Here is a 12,032-nt window from a genome sequence, read left to right on the forward strand (position 1 = left end):
CGGGGAGCTGGAGGAAACTGTCTATATGGAGCAACCTCAAGGTTTCAAAGATACATGATGGTGCACGCCATCGGAGATCGTCAACGATGTCATCCGCGCTGCCCACCACCGTCGTCGAAGATTGGGTGACGAATGCTCAATTATCGTTTCTCTTTTTCATCGTTGTTTCTTGCGTGTTTTATGTTTTCTCGTCGAGTCGTTGTGTTTTCGTCGCGTTTGTGACTCATTCCGTACGTCCTTCATCGTCGTCAGGGGGAGGGGTACCTAGTCTTCGCCTTCCCCCTTGTTCTCTTTTTATGCTTTTCTTTCCTTTATTTTGTAATGGGGGGAGCCCATTTGTATAAGGTCTCCCCTAATGGACCTTCTTCCCCTTTTGTTGACCCACTTAAGGGCCCATCCCTTTCCCCCTTTATAAGGGAAGAGGGGGGGCGCCCTAATCTTTAGACCAGGAAAAGAAAGAAGAAATCGTGTTCATTTTTTTGTCTTGGTCTCACCTCTCCTTGCAGAAGGAAGAAGACGAAGAGGGGAGGGGAAGGGGTAACTGAGCGGCCACCCTGCAGATCGGGAGGGTCCCTCCTTCCCCACTCCTCTGCCGTGGCTAATCAGTCGAGAGACTTACGACCGCCCTGAGCGATCGCCGCTGATCCCGCGTGCATGTGCGGAGTGCAGAGAGGAACCACGTCGGGCGTCGTCTTCGAGTTGGAAGATTGGACAAATATTGGTCTGCGCTGATCCATTGATTGCACCCGACCCGAAGTTCGCCCGCGGACGGAGATTACGTTGGGGGGATGGCCCTCTGACTCGGTGAAGATCCGATCAGTCGGCATTTTCCCAGCCCCGCCGCCTCTTCACGACGCCAAGGGGGTTGTCGCGTTGACTGGTCGTTGATCCGACTCAACACCCGGGCAGCTGCTCTCATCAGGCAGCAAGAGAGTTCCTGGCCATCCACGACCTTCGAGTGCCCAGGCCCCACCGTGTTTTCCACGTAGAAGGGGGGGTCGATCGATCCGCCTGGACCCAGGAAGACCACGACTGCCCAGATCAGCATCAGGCGCCCTTTGGCACAGAGATTGCACCCCCGATTAGGACCTTAGTGCAAGAGGCCGGCGATCGGGATTCATTCCTGGTAACTTGTCTCACTCTCTCCTGGTGAACCTGTGCTCAACGAAATCTCCTGGTGTGCTGCCGAATCCTCTGGCTCAACCTGCCCGAGTCGTCGGAGCGGACGATACCTACTCGACGGAAGCTCCAACAACCTGCTGGCTCACTACTGGCCCACGCCCGCCCTCTCTCTCCCCTCTTCCAACTGCTCCAGCATTACATTGCTCGTCGAGCTGCCGCTCTCCGGTGCCTCTCTGCCCCAGCTGTTTTGGTCGCCACCGATCATCGACAAATCCTGCTCTCGAGCCCACTGACAAGGTACGCTGTCCTCTCCCGTCGCTTGATTAATTATCACTTGCAGTAGATTTTCGATTTGACTCCACCGCGCTCGGGCTAGGTTGGATAGAGAGGCATTGAGAGAACTACGACATTTGAGTGTATTACCGGTACGGACGAGTACGTCCGTTACGTGCGAGCCCTATGGAGAGACTCCATTCGGCCATAGACACCTTCGTCGCTCCGACGAGGTTCGAGAGGCCATCGTCGCCATCACCTGGCGACCCCGTCCAAGCTTGGGGCATGGCTCCTCCTTTGATCGGAGACTGCACGTACTAAACGGAGGACATTCATACTTGCATTGTAGTTACATCGACCCGTTAGGGTTACCCGTCAGACGACGAAACCGTCGACGTTTGATACCACTATCTCTTATCGGCACCGAGCCATCATACTCGGTGTTGACCGGACGACGTCGCCGACGCGGTCCGACATTAATGTATCACATCCTAATTTCGTTTGCATACTCAAGAAGTCTATATATGACCTAAAAAATACCTCGTGCATGGTTTTTTACAAATTAACTTCATCACTCTAGTCTCTTGGTTTTGTTGCTTCTAAAACTGATACATCGCTGTTTTTCAATCATGATGGAGTTCCAATTTTTGTTTTAATATATGTTGACGATATTCTGATTATGTCTCCATAAACTAATGAAATTCAAAATATAGTGATTAATTTGCATAAACATTTTTCAATTCGTGATCTTGGACCAGCTAAGTACTTTCTTGGAATAGAACTTGTACCACATCTTAAAGGATTTATTATTACTTAATCGAGATATGTCTTATCTATACTTAAGAGATCAAACATGGAAAGTTCAAAACCATTATCAACTCCCATTGCTCTGCCTTCAACAGTCAAGGTTTAAGACAAAACAAATGACTCTTTGAGTGATACTGAGTATAGACATATAGTTGGAGCTCTACAATATTTAACTCTCACAAGACCCGATATTGCATTTGCAGTGAATAAGGCATGCCAAAAAATGCATTCACCTAACTCTAATGATTGGATTGCTCTCAAACACTTACTTCGTTATCTCAAAGGCGGTCTTCTTCATGGATTGTTCATTCATATAATGTACAATCTTCTTCATGGATTGTTCATTCATAAAACACTTACTCTAACATTAGTGCTTTTAGTGATTCTGATTGGGCAGGTGATTGAGAAGACAAAAGATCAACTGGAGCCTATTTAATCTACATGGGAAGAAATCTTGTATCATGTAGTTCAAAAAAACAGTCCACGGTTGCCAGATCAAGCATTGAGGCAGAATATAAAGCAGTTGCAAACGCAACTGCTGAAATTCTTTGGATTCAGTCACTATTAAAAGAACTAAAAATGCAATCTGAATCCATACCAACATTGTGGTGTGACAATGTTGGTGCCACATATCAGGTAGCTAATCCAGTGTTTCTTGCCAGAATGAAACACATAGAAATAGATTATCACTTTGTAAGTGAACAAGCTGCTGCCAAAGCACTTAAAGTTCAATATATTAACAGTGATAAACAGTTAGCTGATTTACTGACGAAATCAATTGCGAAGATTCAATTTTCTTTTCTCAGGACCAAGCTCAACGTCGTCTTCGACGGCAATGATCTTGCAGGGGTGTGAAGGAGCTCGACTCGCCATTGGCCAATAGGATTTAATTTAAGATTAGGCTAGCAAAATACGGACACGTACCCTATACTCGCTGAGAGAATTAGTGGCTATGATTCAATATAAGAAAAGATAGATGGTTAGGATTTCACATAGTTAGGACACAGATAGACGGACAGGATGAAATCTAGACAGGACACAGATAGACGGTTAAGATCTGGTTCAATAGAGCCGTTACTCGACTTAACGGATCAGAACGTTTCAACCAACTCAACATCTTCATTTAGCTATCACATCAGTATTATAAATAGAAACAAACGTATATCATTTTAAGCTTGCGGATTAATGACGATCTTTCTCTGTTTTCTTTTGCATCTTCTTCTTCTCTCTGTCTTCCCAACACATTATTTTCTTTCTTCGTTCACGCTCTTGCACCAGGCTTAATGAATTTCAACATCTACATCCTATAAGTACCAACCCACTTGTCTTTCATTTTTCAATATTTTAGAAGAGAGGAATCACGATCTACATCCCGTTCTCATTCTTCTCATCATCTCTCCTTCTCTATCTCCATTCTTCTTCTTCTTCTACTACTACTCATCGTGAGTGATCTTTTCATGGAATAAGGGGAGGGAGAGAGAGAGGGAGAGAGAAAGACACAATGTGGGATAAGGGGAGGGAGAGAGAAAGAGAGAGAGAATAAAAGGGGAGGGAGAGAGAGAGGGAGACAGAAAGAGAGAAAAGAATAGGAGGGGGGAGACAGAAAGATATAGAGAGAGAGTAGAATTGGGGGAGGGAAGAGAGACAGGGATAGGGGGAGAGAGAGAGAGGGAGAGAGAAAGAGGCAGCGTGGATAGGGGGAGGGAGAGAAAGGGAGAGAGAAAGAGAGAGAGAATAACAGGAGGGAGAAATAAAGTGAGAGAGACCGAATTGGGGGAGGGAAATAGAGACAGGGATAGAGAGAGAGAGAAAGAGGAAGTGTGGGATAGGCGGAGGGAGAGAGAAAGAGAGAAATAATAATAGAGGGAGGGAGAGAGAGGTGTGAGATACAGAGAGAGAGAGAGAGAGAGAGAGAGAGAGAGAGAGAGAGAGAGAGAGAGAGAGAGAGAGAGAGAGAGAGAGAGAGAGAGAGAGAGAGAGAGAGAGAGAGAGAGAGAGAGAGAGAGGGAGAGAGAGGGAGAGAGAGAGAGAGAGGGAGGGGGAGGGAGCGGGAGAGAGAGAGAGAGAGAGAGAGAGAGAGAGAGACAGAGACAGAGAGAGAGAGAGAGAGAGAGAGACAGAGAGAGAGAGAAAGAGAGAGAAAGAGAGAGAGGGAGAGAGAGAGAGAGAGAGAGGGAGAGAGAGAGAGAGAGAGAGAGAGAGAGAGAGAGAGAGAGAGAGAGAGAGAGAGAGAGAGAGGCAGTGAGGGATAGGGAGAGGGGAGAGAGAGAGAAAGAGGCAGAGAGAGATAGGGGGGGAAAGCGAGGGAGAGAGAGAGAAAGAGGCAGAGAGAGATAGGGGGGAAAGCGAGGGAGAGAGAGAGAAAGAGGCAGAGAGAGATAGGGGGGGAAAGCGAGGGAGAGAGAGAGAAAGAGGCAGAGAGGTATAGGAAGAGAGAGAGAGGCAGAGAAGGATAGGGGGAGGGAGAGAGAGAGATAAAGGAAGAAAGAGGCAGAGAGGGAGGGGGGGAGAGAGAGAAAGAAAGGGGCAGAGAAGGAGAAGGGGAGAGAGAGAGGGAGAGATGGAAGAATATGGGCAGGGAGAGAGAAGAATAGGTGGAGCTAGAGAGAGAGAGAGTTATAGAAGGAGAGAGAGAGAGAGAAAGAGGCAGAGAGGGATAGGGGAAGAGAGAGAGATAAAGAGGAAGAGAGGGGTAAGGGGAGGGAGAGAGGGAGAGAGAGAAGAATAGGGGGAAGGAGAGAGAGAGAAAGAGGCAGAAAGGGATAGGGGAAGAGAGAGAGAGAGATAAGGAGGAAGAGGGGGATAAGGGGAGGGAGAGAGGGAGAGAGAAGAAGAGAGAGAATAATAGGGGGAGGGAGAGAGAGAGAACAATAGAGGGATGGAGAGAGAGAAGAATAGGGGGAGGAAGAGAGAGGGAGAGAGAGTGAGAAGAATAGGGGGAGGGAGAGAGAGAGGGAGAGTTAGAGAGGGAGAAAGAAAGAGAGAGAAGAATAAGGGGAGGGAGAGAGAGAGAGAAGAATTGGGGGAGGTAGAGAGAGAGAGAGGGAGAGAAAAGAGAGAGCGATAGGGGGAGGGAGAGAGAGAGGAAGAGAGAAAAAGAGAGGGAGAGAAAAGGAGAGAGAGCGATAGGGGGAGGGAGAGAAAAAGAGAGAGAGCCATAGAGGGAGAGAGAGAGAACTAGGGCGGTAGTGAGAGAGTTAGAGGGAGAGAGAAATAGAGAGAGGGATAAGGAAAGAGAGAGAGAGAAGAGGGAGGGTGAGGGAGAGCGAGAGAGCTAGAGGAGGAGAGAGAGAGAGTGAAGGAGATAGAGAGAATTGGGGGTGGGTGGACCGAGCAAGCATATTCTCATCTGGAGCCCAGGTAAGTATCTTTAAATTAGTTAGAGCAGGCGGGAGATCACGTTGTTTGGTGGGCTGGACGGAAGCGCGTAAAAGCACATGCCATGGACGTTTTCACTCGCCATCAATTTTGAAGGTAACTCTCTGGCCATGGAAGAAACAGCTTCTTCTATATCCGGAATTGTGGCTTCATCATTAACCGATGGTGGTGGACTATTAAGGAACAGGATTAAACCCAACGGTGACATCGGAATCAAAGGATAGAAGGAACAACAACAGACGCGATGACCTGAGTTGCTCGTAAATATTTGTTTGCAATTCTCATCTACGGCGTGGCGGTGCAGCACCCCTTCCAGTCTGCGACCACCTTGGCCAGGGCAACGTGAGAGGCCCCTCCATCGGCCAGGCCGCTGGCGGCCTCACGCTGCAGCTCGCGTACCCGCTGGCGCAGGTGCGTACCCTCCTCCCCCGCCATGAGGCTCTGCACCAGCCGAGCTGCCTGGTCTCGGCCCACCAGCCCGTTCTCCTCGGGGGTGGCTCGCAGTGCGACCTGGACCCTCTCGGCGAGCAGCCTGGCGTTCATCCTCTGCTCGGCGTAGAGAGGCCACGCGATCATGGGCACGCCGTTGACGACGCTCTCCAGCACCGAGTTCCAGCCGCAGTGGGTCATGAACCCGCCGGTCGCCGCGTGGCTCAGGACCCGCGCCTGCGGGGCCCAAGAGGGGAGCACCAGGCCCGTGGCCCTGGTCCGCTCGAGGAAGCCCTCGGGCAAAAACCCGAGCGAGTCCTCGGCATCCACGACGCTGAAGAAGGCGGCGTCGGCTCGCTCCTCGCTAGGCCGGCGGACCACCCACAGGAACCGCTGTCCGCTGGCTTCAAGCCCCAGTGCTAGCTCCGTCAGCTGCGCCAACGGCAGCGTTCCCCCGCTACCGAAGGACACGAAGAGGACGGACCCGGGGGGATGCCGGTCGAGCCACTCCGTTGCTGTGCACGCGCCCGGGTCCGGCCCGGGGTCGGGGGACTGAACCAGCGGGCCCACGGCGTATACCGGGGGAGCCCCGGGGGAGCCCGCGAGGGCCATGAACGTGGCGCCTTCCATGGCGTCGAAGCTGTTTACGAAGATGGCCTCGGCGAGGGGGTAGGAGCTGGCCTGGCGAAGGAGCAAGGCATAGGCTTCATTGGACCGGTCTTGGCACGGATCAAGGAGGTCGGCGCCGAGAAGAGGGACGCAGCCAGGGAGCAACACCGGATCGGGGAGGTCCCTGAACTCGCCGACAGTCCGCGCGTCGAGGTCGGGGAGCCGCAGAAAGAGGGAGAGCAGCAACGCGTTGGAGGGGAAGAAGATGAAGGGGCGGAGGCCGAGCTCGCGGGCGAGCTCCAGGGCTGGGCCGCCGAAGAGGTCGCAGACCAGGCCGAGCAGATTGGTGCGCGTCTTGAGGTCGGCGATGACGTCGCGGAGGGCGGGCATCGCTCGGATGACGCCCATGGTGATGACGGTCTCGATCTTAGCCTCGCGGGGGAGATCGTCGAGGCTGACGTCTGGAAGGCTCACGAAGTCGATCCCATGGGGAAGGCGGTCGACCAGGGCCATGTGAGACTTGGAGGAGACATCGCCGGCGACGAAGGTGGAAGTGATGCCGTGCCGGAGGAGCAGGCACTTGGCGAACTCGGCCATCGGGGTGAGGTGCCCCACACCCCAGGTGGGGACGATCACCAAGTGAGGGGCTGCCATCCTCTCCCAGACCTCTCACCCCGACGCCGTCGCAGAAGAGCCAGGAAACCTAGTAAAGTCTGGGGAGCCCGGACAGTAGGTTTTCTTTATAGAGCTCGTCCTCACCGCGGCGCTGCCTTTGTGGGCACCTTCTCTGAGACCTCACAAGCAATCCTCCAAGACCTTCACGATGGGTCCGCAAGTTTTGGCTGTTCGCTCCCGCTCAGCGGCTAGTTTAAGATGAGGTCAACAATAGGTGTCGGATGATGTTTAGGGTGATTAGGGCTCACTGGGATTTTCATTCACCGAGTTGAAGTAATCTATCATATCGTTTGGGACAGCACGAAAAATGCTGAGTGGATCGTGGTCCTTCTCCTGTCCCACGCTCTTGGCGCATGCGTGTGGCCTGTTTTAAGGGATGTCCGTGCTGTTAGAAGCCAAAATTCGCCCCAAGTGAGAAAAATTATTTTTAACATATGTCACCCTTGCCATGGTTGGCAGACCAACTCAGCATCATTCCCTTGCATTGGTACATCTTCCCATAAGCAGTTCCATTTTTATGTTTTGCGATTAGCCACGCCTTATTTTTGTTGGTCCTGAATACACAAAACTCGCCGCTCCAGGTGAACGCATAAAACTTAGCATATGGTACCATTCACGTAGTTTATGCTCTCCAAGGACTAGCATCATTCTCTTGAAGTTGCACTTCTTCTCCGTGAAGCAGCTCCAGTTCGGGGTTTGTAGATTCATAGCGCCTCCCTTTCTGGAAGGAACTAGGTCCCGAGTAAAAACATGCTCCTTAATCCCTTCAAATACCCGAGGGATATGGCTCATGACGCACCATAAAGAGAACTATCCCATAAGGATGGTAGAGTCTAACAGGAAAATTCTCTCACTTGGAGGAACTGTATTAAAGTGTGTCCTTTGCATATGTGTGTCGATGATGAAAATAACAGGAAACATGAAATAAGCACGGAAAGATCGTTGAGAAATGTCCCTTTTGCGTAAATAACAAGAGGTAATATCTAGGTAGGGGAAATCGATGTGGCTGTCACTCCACCAGCTAAGTTATTCGATGGATTGAGCACATGTGACAGCTCTCATGGGAATTTATTTAAATAGTTGGCCCATCGAAAGATGGTTGTGTCAAGTGTATAATTTTCTTGTATAATGTGGGCCACGTATAATTTTATGCCCACTAGATATAAAATCTTACTTCATGCGTAGATTCTAGACGTGTTTCGAGAAGTACACGCATTACCTTTTGATAATGTACTATTTTAAAACGCTTAGTGAAGTTTAAATGATACATTACTCTTTCTTGAATAACGAAAATATTTGACCTCGAAACATTAAACTACAAAATTTTGAGAAAATCCAATGGAATAGCATGAACTGTTTAATGGTACAGCCCTGGATATTAAAGTATTTCACTTGACGATGACCTCAGTCTCTAACGCCGATGGAATAAATACTCGTTATGATACGTTTCCATCGGAATCAAGCTGCCGTGTCCATTCTTCTTTCAGCCTGAGCATCTGGCTGACTTTTGTTTCTATGATATGATCGAAACATTAGCAAATTCATATTGTATCTTGAGTAAAATAAGGACGCATTGGCAATATCGAAACGAGATAGATCATACGCAGAGAATACAGCTCTGCCCTGATTCGGAAAAAAAAATCTCTTTGTACAGTAGCTCTCAGCACCAATACCTCAGCCTAGTGTTTGCCGTCCCGATATCCGTCCGATATCCAGTATCGGACAACCGAAATCCGATATCCGGAAAAAAATGGGACGGTTCTGGATACCGGATATCGGATATCGGGCGATATCCGTCTATCAGTGGTTAGACGGATATCGGTACCGGATATCGGAGGGGGGGGGACGAGACGGATATCCGGCAACTTTTTTTCAGTCGTAGATATAAGCAAGTCAAGAGAAGTCGAATAGAAGCAAATGTTTGTACCAATTAAGTGATGAAATTCTTTCAAGAAACAAATTCGAGTGGTGAAATATCTATTCAAGTACAAATCCATGAAACCTCCAGTTATGAAATGCTAATTACATATGTTGATTTCTGCAATCAAAGAATGCTTTGTTTGCTGAATCATTTATATCTATTGCCTGACTGAAAACCTTAGTATGTAAACCATCCAGAGAAAATAATGAGATGTACTCATTACGTAGAGAAATTACTCCATAGGAATTGAGAAAAATAAATGTGTCATAAAGATCAAGAGAATGATACTTGAAAATAAATTACTCTAAGAAAGTTGGGTTAGTTGATTTCATCACTACGCTAAAACATTCATAGTAGTAATCCTTCATCGCGCTGTCAGTATGGTGAAATCAAATTCTTGAAATTCATGCAATCAGACTGGAAAATTCAGCAATTTAATGAACAAGAAGAAGATGAGAATTGGTGGAAGAAGAAGAAGATGAGAAATAGTGGAAGAAGAAGAAGTAGTGAATTCCATGGCGAAGAAGGGGAAGAAAGGGAAGCGTTTGAACTTTGAACTGTGATATGTGAATAACGGGGAATATGGGGAGTGGGAGAGGGGAATGGGAGGGGTAAAGAATGGGAAAATAACTTACCAGCATCTGCCATCCGCCGATGCTGCTGTCGCCGCCCTCCGCCGATGCCACCGTCAGCCGTCCGCTATCCACCGACCGCCACATCGTCCGCTGTCCGCAAAAGCACCAAATATGAAATTTGGTATCAAATAAAAAAAAACACAAAATTATTTTAGAGATGTTGGATATTGAAATTCAATATGGAAAACCGATGTTGTCATCCTAAACCTGAGATGGAGGCAGATGATGACATCGGATGCATATCGACATTGGATATGGTCATTGTAGCAACCGATATCTGATATCGATATCCGATATCTGGATATCGAAAAAGAAAAATGGAAATTTGCTTTTCAGTATCCAATACAGCATCTGTCCTGATACCGGTATCGCGATGGGTGATCACTAATCACGTCTTTTCTAGACAAAGTCAACTATTGTAGAAACCTAAGCTGCATATATCTGCCTTTGCCAACGAATACGAACTTGCCCTACACTTGCGTTTCACATATGAGTCCGGCATATCCCCGTGCCCCGGTTGACATTTGATAAGAAAATTCGAAAGTAGTTCAAAGAGTTATTCTCCGTGAAAATTTTAATTGTTTTTAATGCATCCCCTACTCCAATTGGGAATCATTACTAAAAATAGAGTCGCCAACTTGTTATGTTTAATCACCGGTAACAAAACCATCTAGAAATTCTGAGGATATTGTACACCCTGAATATTTTGGATTGATGAAAATTTTCTCTGATATCATGTGATTGATTCGAAGCTTGGTGTAGAATTAAAATAAGATATTGCTTATATTTATTTTTACATCATGATACAAACCCGGATGTAGGCTTGTATTGGGGAAGGGGGCTAGATGAGAAGTCAAGTTCTAGGGGTGGAGGGCAGAATGGGAACATCTGAGGAGAGGTCTGAATGAGGAGGCAGGGATCTACCCGGAACGAGCCATCTGAAGATGCTGTAAGGTAGGAACATAGACATTGAGAGAGGATATTGAGGACTCCACCTTAATTCTTCTTGGTTAACCTCCTAACGGAAATGCTTCCCTATTTGAAGAAAATACATAAGTGGGAAATGAATAAAATGCCCTTATAGGCTAACATGACAAAATTACCCCTCGATAGGATTAGGATAGTATCTTTACACATTTAAAAACCAACTGGTCCTCAAGCTGGAACTGAAATTCATGGTTTGCTCGTGGCGACTCTTGGCAAGTTCATATGGAGCCCAAGGCAGTGTTGGATGAGTTGGCGGTGGCTCGCGGTGAATTGAGAGGCGTCTCGTGACAAATTCATGAGTAGAATATGACACATTTGCAGGTTGCTTGCACTTTGGTGCATTGGTGATAACACCCTAAATTCGGTCTTTATTTCATGATATTAGCACAATTTTATGCATTTAAAGAGCTTAAAATGGGGTTGTTATCATATATTTACATAAATTTAATGTTTCCAAGTGATTTCTGATTTTTCCCTAATTTTCTGTTAATTTTATGAATTTCTGAGATTTATTTGAGCTTGAAATAATTATTTTTAAATGAAAATGGCAGGTTTAAAATTTAATTTCGAGCTTAATTATTACGGGGATGAAATACTAAATTTTCTAGAATTTTATGGAATTTTCTAGAATTTATTTAGGATTTAAATGGATTTTTTGAGATTTATTTAAGTAAGAAATGAATTTTTTAATAGGAAAAGGATACATTTATAATGAGAAAATGAGTTTTAAAGCAATTTCTACTCATGTAGGGGCTTTTCGTAAATTTTAGTTGCAACAATGCCCTCAAAAACAGCTCTCAGTCGTGGTTGCAGGCGTAAAGATGTTATTTAAACTGTGCCAGTGTTTTCTTGTAATTATTTAATATTTTATTTAATGTTTTTAGGAGAAACCAGAGGAGAGAGAGTATACAAGGGGCATATACACAATTACTTTTGGGCGGCGTCCGACAGCAATTCCGGCCTTTTTAAAGGACTTTTCTGCAAAAAGGAGAATTCAAAATGCGCCAGCCAATGAGAGAGCGACACGTCATGGCGTTTTAAAAAAATAAATGAATAAATAAATCTTTTTAAATCCAATGGATTAAATTGGTTTAAAATTCATTTATTAATAACTTTTGATCCTGAAGTCTGATTGAGATGATTTTTTTATGGATTTGCTCATCTTGATTCCCTATTTCTATCTATATGTTGGATTA

The 12,032-nt window shown here is 46.8% G+C and overlaps 1 long non-coding RNA gene and 1 pseudogene across 1 annotated transcript; one reads left to right on the forward strand and one right to left on the reverse strand.

Annotated features, from left to right (window-relative positions):
* Window positions 1-448: 448 nt before the first annotated feature.
* Window positions 449-2,968, forward strand: LOC144703325 (uncharacterized). Its single transcript, XR_013581520.1, has 2 exons — window positions 449-1,419; window positions 2,583-2,968. It is a non-coding gene; the product is annotated as an uncharacterized LOC144703325 (long non-coding RNA).
* A 2,723-nt stretch (window positions 2,969-5,691) lies between these two features.
* LOC144703326 (hydroquinone glucosyltransferase pseudogene) lies at window positions 5,692-7,487 on the reverse strand (annotated as a pseudogene).
* Window positions 7,488-12,032: the final 4,545 nt, after the last annotated feature.

This window comes from Wolffia australiana, chromosome 5, assembly GCF_029677425.1.
Source record: "Wolffia australiana isolate 7733 chromosome 5, ASM2967742v1".
NCBI classification, from domain to species: Eukaryota; Viridiplantae; Streptophyta; class Magnoliopsida; order Alismatales; family Araceae; genus Wolffia; species Wolffia australiana.